The sequence below is a fragment of the Podarcis pityusensis genome (assembly GCF_964106645.2).
Source record: "Podarcis pityusensis genome assembly, chromosome: 7".
NCBI lineage: Eukaryota > Metazoa > Chordata > Lepidosauria > Squamata > Lacertidae > Podarcis > Podarcis pityusensis.
The window spans coordinates 7,454,450-7,460,807 of NC_138031.1; the positions used below are offsets into that span (position 1 = coordinate 7,454,450).

Genomic DNA, 6,358 nt, shown 5'->3' on the forward strand with positions numbered 1-6,358 from the left:
TATGGAAAGCCAGCATTGAAATAGCATTATGTATGTATGTGTGTATTTTTAAGAGTTTGGGATGTTAGGCTATGCTCCAGATCCCTCTAATCCCTGGATCTAGCAAGTGTTAGAAGTTAATAAAGGCAGTGGGCAAATTTTGTAGCCAATGATGTTACCTAGAAGTAAAGCAGCAAGCTGGAGAGAGAGAGTCAGAGTACTGTTTGAGAGCAATATTTGAATCCAAGGTTGTGGTTGTGGGAAAAACAAGACCCTTTTGTGGGGCTAATGCTGTGATTCCCTCGATCATAGGCACATATGTGTAAAAGTAAACAATTTATCATAAAGACACCACAGTCTCTGCTCTGCCTCATTCCGAAAGGATACACGGACCCTGAGTAAGTTCCCATAACTGCTGGAATTCCACATGGCTCAGAGATTGTTATGGCACGCAACAGCAGCAGCAACCACAATTGTTGTGCAGTTGGTATTTATGGTAAGTAAACTGCTTTGAATTGATATGTTTTCAAATTAATACTTAGTTATAATAATTTAATTGTATGTATAAGACTGCTCAAATTCCCTTCCAATACCTATTTGGTGTTTCACATGCTCCTGTGGGAGCCAGGAAGTCATGGAAAAGGCTTGTAGTGCCACCTGGTGCCTTGCTGACCTCGGTGACCAGCACTCTGAGCTTACAATGTATTAGAATGTATTGACCCTATAAGGAGTTATGTTCCCCCCTCTGGGCAGTGTAACCCTATATGGTTTGTGGGTGGGTTAAAGCTTGACCGGATGAGGTAACGTGAGACATTGGAATGCAGCCATGCGGCTGGAGAGAACAAAGGATAATAAAATCGGAGGAGAGAGAGGAAGGAGCTTTTTACCCTCCGTCCATGGAAATATTTGCCTTTGTGTGTGTTTTTCTTTGCCTTGCACCCCAAAATGACGGCTGGTTTCCGTCAATTGGTTACCACAAGTGGTGCCCTCTCTGAGGAAGAATAAAAGGATACGGCTGAGGTTTTTAAAAGAGAAAAAAGAAGCAACTTGAAGCAAACAGTCTGAGGCAGACTAAGAGGATTTAAAAAGAAACTGTGAGAGGATTTTCGATCCAAGCAGTGGTTATCATCGACTCACTACGTCCGGCAAGGATTGCAAAGCGCTTTACATCTTTAAAAAAGATCCCGGTGAGTTCGATTCTCTTTTTTATCTTATTTTAGAATGGGCAGCTCTTTGACTACTCCCCAACAGAACTTTTTAAAAGACTTAAAATTTCTCCTCTCCTCCAACAAATTGGAAGTTCCAGAGGGTGATTTGATACAGCTTATTCTGTGCATTCATGAACACTGTTCCTGGTTCCCTTTGGACGGAACATGGGAACTGAAACTTTGGGACAAAATAGGGACACATTTTCATGGGCATCCCTCCATAGGTGTTCGAATTTTAAATGCTTGGTGCAAGGTTCGATATGCTATGGGTTCTTTATCACCAAAAAATATCTCCCTGGCTGCATTGCCAGCACAACCTCCAGCTTCTTTGATTCAGTCTGCTGTTCTGCCATCTGTCCCAATCCTTGCCCTGCCAGCAGCTCCAGAACCCAAACCTCCAGATTACAGTTCCTCACCAGAGGACCCAATCCTGCAAAAATACCGTGGTCTGGCTGGAAATGACCCTGCTCTTTCAGCAGCAGAACCAGCTACCCCCTTTCAACGTGCAGCCCTTGCCTGTTCCTTATCTCAGGATACCCTGGCATTCCCTGTTATTGTGCCCCCTGCTGGTGCTCCAGCAGGAACTCAAGCCCAGCACCAACCTTTTGACTTTAAAATCTTGAAAGAGCTCCAATTGTCAGTCAGGACAAATGGACTTCAAGCACCATTCACACAGGCGCTTTTGGAAGCCACATTAGCCCAGCTGTTGGTGCCAGATGACATCAAGCTTTTGGCACGTACAGTTTTACCCCCATCAGCTGGTGTATTATTTGCTCATGAATGGGAAATCGCCTGTCGTGGTTATGCTCCTTCCTTACTGCAACAAGCAAGAGGGAATAATCCTAATCTTACCCTCGCAGATGTGATGGATGCTATGATGGGGCGTGGGCCCTTTGCTCAGGCTTCAGTACAAGCCACACTGCTGCAGATTTTATTGAGGGATACTGCTCTTGCTGCTCAACAAGCAATGAGAAAAATCCCGGAACCCACCAGTATCCAGTCGAGGTGGGGTTCAATCAGACAAGAACCTAGAGAATCATATTCTTCCTTTATGGACAGGCTGATTACAGCAGTGAGTCGCCAAATTGAAAATCCTGAAGCCAAACAAATTATTATCAAACAATTGGCCTTTGGAAATGCCAATGAGGATTGTAAGGTTGTGTTACAACCGATAATACACAATCCTGCCACAGACACAGCAGCCATGCTTCGCATTTGTCAGTCTGTAGGTACAGCAGCTCATCTGCTGGTGGCAGCGCAAAATAAAAACCAGCCTGTAGCCACCGATACAACGTTTCCAGCGTGGCAAACCAGGATCACCGATACCTCAGTGTGGGTAGAACGGTGGCCTCCACCAAAAGGAAAATCCACAGCAATGATACCATCTTGTTTCTGAACAGCTTATTTCTGAACAATTGACTTTCGGCCACATTGAACCATCTTCATCCCACTGGCTCCAGCAGACAAGGAACAGTTTGCTTTTACATTGCCAGTATATCACAATTCGCAGCCCAACCAGCGATATCAGTGGATTGTCCTGCCTCAAGGCATGCGGAACTCCCCTACACTTTGTCAACATTTTGTGAGTGAAGCATTGAAACCTTTCCGCATGCGCCACCTAGAGGTGCTGCACACAAGCTGCATCTGGCAGTGTTTGCTACACCATTGTTGCCAACAGGAATTTTATATGCTCAGACGGACAAGAAGAAGACTATCTGCATTATAGAATGGTTACATTTACCTCATACCCCTCCGAAGAACATTTATTCAGTAATTGAATCCACATCAGACATTGTTATCAAAGGACGTTCACGAGCAATAGCTTTGAGCGGTTTTGATGTTGCATCGATTTATTTGCCTTTTTCACAGACTGAACAGCAGCATTTATTGATCACAAATGCTGCCGTGCAAATTGCTTTGGCTGATTTTATAGGTGTCATCATTTTTAATCCTCCAAAGGATGACCGTTTGACATTTCTGGCACAGGTCACCTATGTTTTGGCTACCCCCTTGTCTCTCACACCTCTCCCCTCTGCACTAACCCTCTTCACGGATGGAACGAAAAGTAGGGGGGTGGTGACATGGGAGGAGGGAGGAAAATGGAAATGCTTATTTACCCCTCCACAGTCTTCCGCTCAGCGAGCTGAGCTAGCAGCTGTGATTCTTGCCTTTTAATCCTTTCCTACTCAACCTTTCAATCTTATTGTGGATACTCAGTATGTATATCGCCTTTTTGCTATTTTACCAATATCTTATATAACTCCTTCCTTGGATTCTGACTTGTTTTCCTTGTTTCTTGCCCTGCAGGCCTTACTTCAGCACAGAGAGTTCCCTTATTATGTTGCACATCTTCGCTCCCACACATCGCACCCAGGGTATTTAGCAGAGGGCAATGCAAGAGCAGATGCAGCACTGAAGAACATTTCTGCCTTTTCTCTCTTTTCTGATCCTATACTATGTCATAACACCTTTCACCTTCCTGCGAAAGCATTGGCAAAGCAGTTTTCTATTCCTTTGGCCCAAGCAAGGGATATAGTTTCCCAATGTGCTTCTTGTTCTAAATCTCAGCTGGCCATTCCTTTTGATGCTGTCAATCCTAGGGGCACGTCTGCATTGGCGTGTTGGCAGATGGATGTCACACACACACCTGTGTTGGCTCCACTCTCCAAGGTTCACCTCACGGTGGACACCCACTCTGGATTCATATGGGCTACGCCCATGAGGGGGGAAACAGCTCGGCATGTCATTCAGCACACTATCCGCTGTTTCTCAGTCATGGGTAAACCTGCGCGTATCAAAACTGATAATGGTCCAGCATATATTTCTAAAACATTTTCAGAATTTTGTATGTTGTGGAATGTGAAATTAACTCATGGCATACCCTTTAACTCCACAGGTCAAGCTATAGTGGAAAGAGCACACCTGACGTTCAAAACACTATTGCTTAAACAGCTTGGCGGCCGAAGCATACCAACAGCAGATATCCCTTCGGCTGTTCACCAAGTTCTTTTTGTACTTAACCATCTTTTATATCCACATAATAGGACCCATACTCCCGCGGAATTGCATTTTAGGAAGGAGGAGGCACTCCCCCGCCCCTTGGTGGTGTACCGACGCTTGCCCGATCCTGCGTGGCATGGACCTGTTCCGCTGATCACGTGGGGACGAGGGTACGCGGCAGTGGACGTCGAGGACAAGCCTTTGTGGGTTCCAGCTCGATGCATGCGGCCATGGCGAGTCCCTTCAACTGCGGAAGTGCCTTCCTAACCATTTGCCTTGCCATCTTTTGCTGCATCATTATACAAGGAAGAGAAGCAGACGACACAATCCAGTTGCAGCCACCATATTTCACCTTATCGGCTGGCAAGCAGCTGTCGCCTGAATCCTACTCTGGCTGGCAGTATCCACGGCTCAGCCACTCTCGAACTATAAGAACAGCATTGTTGACAAAGACTTTTAGGGGAGAAAATTATCATAAGATATGGAGGAATAATATTTTTGTGCAAGATATGATTAAGTTTACCAGTTTATTGCATGCTTCTAAATGTTGGTTATGTATGCACATGCCGCCCTTTGCCAGTCATTCAGGCATAATGCTTCATGGCGTGCCTGTCAATGGATCTTTTCAATTTACTAATATTATATCCCCTAAGCAAACTTTTTGGCCTCCAGTACAATTGACCCTCCATGAGCCTGCCCCCATTTGTTTTCAAATTAAAGAGGGGAAAGAATCATGGGGCATATATCCAAACTGTCAATATACATTGAAATTCATGTTTAATAGCTCTTGTTCTCTTACAGGAACATACAGTGACCAATCTCAGTGCTTTAGAAGCGATACCAGTGCATGGCTAAAAACTAGGAAAGAAACCTACCATGCAAATTGGCGTCTGAATTCTTCTATCCCTGGCTTAGCAAATACCACAGATGAGCAATTTCATATCAGTTCCTTATTTACTGCAGCCTTTAATTGGTCCCAACAGAGTAGTAATATCAGCTATTTACTCCAAAGAGAGTTATGATTGCTTTGTGGCGAAAAAGCATACAAAGCCATTCCTCGAAACCTCACAGGCACATGTACATTGGGTCTCGTGGTTCCATTGTTGTATAAGGTTGATAAGTTACCATCTTCTCTTAGACTGCGAAATCGTCGGGAGGTAAATTCACCCATAAATCAATATATCGGTACCCAGGTCTCTCGAGCCTTGCTGCCCTCAGTGGGTGCAGCAATGAACTATAGGGACCTCCATCGGCTAGCAAATTGGACTGAAGGATTATTCAATGATACCATAAAAGCTTTGAAGGAACTCAACCAGGAGGTGTCTGCAATGAGAGAAGTGGTTTTACAGAATCGTTATACTTTGGATGTGATTTTAGCTTCAAAAGGAGGAGTTTGTGCGCTTGTTCATTCTCACTGCTGCATGTTTATTCCTGATAATAATGTCAGCATATCTGCGACAATCGACCATATGGAAACCATGGTAGCCCACAATCCGTTTGCCCCCCCTCCTTCCGTTGATCCATGGGCATGGTTATATTCTTGGCTTCCAGATGGAAGTTGGCTTCGACATTTATTGATTTTAGTGATCATTATAGTAGTTATTTGCATTATTTTGTGTTGCTGTATACAATGTATTCCTTCTTTAATTTCTGTATGTACTGCATGGTTCTCCAGTCCGCGGCCCGCTTCCGGTCTCACAAGAGTCGCCTATCGCGCTCGATATAACCGTATTGGTACTGACATATATGACTCTGATTAAATAAATAAAGAAAGAGGGCATGTGGGAGCCAGGAAGTCATGGAAAAGGCTTGTAGTGCCACCTGGTGCCTTGCTGACCTCGGTGACCAGCACTCTGAGCTTACAATGTATTAGAATGTATTGACCCTATAAGGAGTTATGTTCCCCCCTCTGGGCAGTGTAACCCTATATGGTTTGTGGGTGGGTTAAAGCTTGACCGGATGAGGTAACGTGAGACATTGGAATGCAGCCATGCGGCTGGAGAGAACAAAGGATAATAAAATCGGAGGAGAGAGAGGAAGGAGCTTTTTACCCTCCGTCCATGGAAATATTTGCCTTTGTGTGTGTTTTTCTTTGCCTTGCACCCCAAAATGGCGGCTGGTTTCCGTCAATTGGTTACCACAAGCTCCATTATCTTTTTTAATTTTATTTG

The 6,358-nt window shown here is 44.6% G+C and overlaps 1 long non-coding RNA gene across 1 annotated transcript; it reads left to right on the top strand.

The window, feature by feature from the left end:
* The first annotated feature begins 599 nt into the window (after positions 1-599).
* On the top strand, positions 600-5,177 carry LOC308481165. The gene is made up of 3 exons (XR_013988493.1): positions 600-1,166; positions 4,232-4,997; positions 5,032-5,177. It is a non-coding gene; the product is annotated as an uncharacterized lncRNA (long non-coding RNA).
* The last annotated feature ends 1,181 nt before the right edge of the window (positions 5,178-6,358 follow it).